The sequence below is a fragment of the Pezoporus occidentalis genome, unplaced genomic scaffold (assembly GCF_034315485.1).
Source record: "Pezoporus occidentalis ecotype Australia unplaced genomic scaffold, CSIRO_AGI_Poc_V1 ctg31, whole genome shotgun sequence".
Taxonomy (NCBI): domain Eukaryota; kingdom Metazoa; phylum Chordata; class Aves; order Psittaciformes; family Psittacidae; genus Pezoporus; species Pezoporus occidentalis.
Window position 1 is genome coordinate 4,341,469 of NW_026915052.1, and position 3,833 is coordinate 4,345,301.

The 3,833-nt window shown below is 43.8% G+C and overlaps 1 long non-coding RNA gene across 1 annotated transcript; it reads right to left on the reverse strand.

Moving 5' to 3' along the window:
• Positions 1 to 1,313: 1,313 nt before the first annotated feature.
• LOC134168406 (uncharacterized) lies at positions 1,314 to 3,193 on the reverse strand. Its single transcript, XR_009966533.1, has 2 exons — positions 1,934 to 3,193; positions 1,314 to 1,480 (listed from the first exon to the last, which is right to left on the reverse strand). It is a non-coding gene; the product is annotated as an uncharacterized LOC134168406 (long non-coding RNA).
• Between the last annotated feature and the right edge of the window lie 640 nt (positions 3,194 to 3,833).

Here is a 3,833-nt window from a genome sequence, read left to right on the forward strand (position 1 = left end):
AGTAACGGGTGTAATAACACCTCTGCATAAAAATACGGCTTCATAGTGGCAGGGCTGTACTGTCCCTATGCCACCAAGCTGGCTGTAGGCCTGTCTCTCAATCCCCCTGGCACCCAAGAGCAGCCACCTCATTCTGTAGAGAAAGGTCCTGCTGCTTGCCCTGCACCTTGCCTCCAACACCTGTGAGTCTGTGGGCTCACCTTACAGTTTAATTTGGAAGGAAATGGCTCCTTTCAAAGTGGTTGTGAAAAGCAGAGAGTCTCCTGCTCTTGTCATGTGCCAAAAAAAAAAAAAAGCTTAATCTTTATTGGAGAGCAGCTGATTTTCCTGCTGAAGATGGAAGGAGGAAGGTTGGGATTTGACCCATCTAAAGTCCACCTGAAATCTGTGAAAATAGTGACTTTCATTGGACTATTTGTAGGAATCAGCAGGGTTTATCCCAAATATAAGATGCAATTGAGGATCCCATTATTTGCTGAAATAAATACACTAACAGTGTGACTATCTTGATCTTTCACCTTTTCATAATAGTTTATCTTCCTATGACATGTAGTTCTCACAGCAGAACCCACATTTATCCTCCTGTCTAAACAGCATGTACTTACCCAGGTGAATGCAGATCCGAGTGGCAGAGTTGCTTTCTTTGACCCAAGTTCTGAGTATCAGGAGACATCAGTTGGAGCTCTTTCCCTCCACAATTCTTTTGGCACCAGAGCCACTACCCTTACCTCAACAACTGGACGCACATGCACTTACAGAACTGATAAGGATTAAAAAAAAAGTAACATACACCTAGAGGAAATAATTACAAAATAAAACCCAGAGTGCTTCAAGTGAAAATGCACTGTGTTTGGCTGCCATCCAGATTTCCACGTTATTCCAGGCCTGATAGACCAAGATGCTGAGTACACAGATCTCCAGCAGAAGCCCAGGGCTCAGCATCTGTGCAAGTCCTGTCTCTTTATCTCCCATATCAAAGAACAGATCTTCTCTCTAGGTCTCCTCTGACTTTTTAACCTCACAAAATCTTCCTCTGTGTTTTACTTTTAGTTTCACACAATGCTCATGCTTCACAATTGTGTAAACTGCAAATAATGTAAGTGTAAAATTCTACCCAGAGTCCTCAAGCTAAATGTAATATTGCTGGATGACCTCAGTGGCAAAGATAGTTTTGATTGTGGATATTTTTTTTAATGTAAACCACTCAGATTCAATTTTTAATTTAGAACAACAAAAAAAAAATCAAGAACATTTCTTACACGCTACTTTTGCAGTGTTTTTCTTCATTAAAAAAAAAAGCGTATCAGGGTAGGTACTGAAGGCTCATTTTGTCTTATTTCATAATCTACTGCCGCACAGAGAAGCAATCAGCTGTTATGTACCATAATTGTTCTGTAGATTCGTTCAGTCAAGGCCACCTCAAGAGCCAAAATCCAAGAATCCATTTCTATTCACTGGACATGATCTTCCCCTCCCAGTCCTGTAGAACAGGGAATACCAGTCGTTATTATAAATGTGCTGTTCTGACACAGACACCTCTTCACAAAACTTCCAACAAGAGGACATGGAAAGAGACAAAGAGTGCAAACCAACCAAAATTTACCAAATTTATGTGTTTAATAAACAGTGCACCCTCTGCCTCATGTTCCTCACCACTATTTGACAAATTTCTGGCCTGCAGTAAGTCAGCAGTGGCTTCTGCCTCACTGGGTTTTATTCAGACAGCATTTTAAGATTTGATGAAAGCTGTGTGTAAATTGGATCCTACCTTTCTTACAGTATCCCATCCCAGCTTCCCTAGTGACTTAATTATAGATGCTGTGCCATGTGTCAACAGCCTCTGATCAACCGTTTTATCTCGCTCATCTGCTGAGACTTTCTTTGGATAAGCCGGTATGGCCTGTTAGACTGTGATAAAGGCACCAATACTTACCTTCCATGCTGGGATGACATTGTAGTGCATGCTGACTTACACACCACGTTGCCGTTCCGCAGCTCAGGATGGAAAGGAGGGGTGATTACTCCAGAGGTCTCTGCACTGAGCTTTAACAATAAAGAATTAAGGGAAGTTAATCATGGGCCATGCAGCTAACTTCCTAAGAGGCTTAATTATAAATGTTGTGTAGTGCACAACTGCAAGAGATGGGTGTTAGCTACTGAATGTGTCTTCTGAAATTACTTCCATGAACGTAAGATGAACCTGAAGAATTAGGATCTTCTTGAAAATCTAGAAGAATATACCACATTAGAAAACAGCAAGAAAAAGTTATTTACTAAAACAGTTGAATTGTTTCCAATTCCTAGCTGACAATTGAAAAATTAAACACTTGTGTCAGTAGATTAAAGAAATTGGTTATAGCTGCATCTGCATAATTTCTGAACTGAAACTTCTCTTCCCATTTACATTTGCTGCTTAAAATATATTTGCCTAGTTATTATCCTTGGTGTATTTTTTTACACTGCTTAGGCAGTCTGTTGAAAAAGTACTGATCGTTTCCAGTGAGCTGAGTGCCTGTGGAAACTAGGAGTTGCTGAGTGTCTTGATCTTGCATACACTCAGACCCACAGTGATCTGAACAGCAGTTCATCATGGGAAAGGTACATATATAACCAATGACAGTAAAAATGACAGGAAAAAAACAAGGTAGGTGCAAATATAAAGACACAGTAGAGCCATAATTGCCAGTCAGAAAAACAGCTGAGTAGGAGTTTGCAGTTTAAGAAACCTCTGAAACTGCATACATTATATTTAGATTAGATGGAGAAGAGTTTCATAACTAAATAACAAAGACTACTGCAATTATGATATGGGCAGGTCAAAAGCGTAACAAAAAATATGTTCTCACTGAAGGTAATGGGCAAAAATCCCCTTATACTTGATGGATTCACATTCATCTAAAAAAAAAAATCACAAATTGTCATCTAAACGGCTCTCCATTCCTGATTTCTTGATTGTGGACAGATGACTTTTTTGCCACTATTGCGCATTACAAGTTACTGGTGAACACAGCACCATACAGAGCGTTATCTGATTAGCTGGGAATGTTAGCTGCGTGTCCAGGGTGATTCACATGCTCTCTCCTATGCCCATATCCGTCCCATGCCAGGTAGCCTGGGCTTGTTGCAAGCAGATGAGGCAATACTCTTTCTTTGCTCATCCTGACTACATCCCCAATACCACAGGGGCACACAGGTCTCTTAGATCACTACAGTCCTCAACATGACAGAGGAGTTAATACCATGTTATTTGGTTTTTAGATAGCAGTTCCGCTGCTTCTCAGCCCACACTGTGGTTTCTCCTACAGCCTTACGAAACCTGTATGAAGAACTCTGGCAGCCTTAAGTTGCCTTTCCCCAAGCAGGCTGCTATGGGGTAGGGTGGCAGAACTTTCTGGGAGTTGCCTGCCTGGGTGCCGGAAGTGAGGGCCAGGCTCACCAGCAGTACAGGCAGAGTCATTCCTTGGGGAAGGGGCTTTACCCCTGTTGGTATTGGCCTTCAAGACTCCCCCACTGGCATGCTTGATGGGTGAGTTCCCGCTGGGTCCAACAGGGCGCATCATGGCCCACTGAGCCCCTCAACTTTCACCGAGAGGGCGGCTGCCCCTCTGTGCTCACAGCCGCTGGGAACGCTTCCCCCCCCCGAGGCAGGATCACCCCGGAGTGCTGCCGGTGACTGTCCTCCTTTGTCAGGGACCCAGCAAGGAGCGCGGAAAGGAGGGGAGGCAAGGTCGGGCAGCGGCGGCCAACAGCACGGAAGGCTGATGGCCGGGCGGCTTGAACGGGCTGCGAGACCTAGGGCTCACAGCGCCGGGAACGGGCGGCGGCAGCGGCCC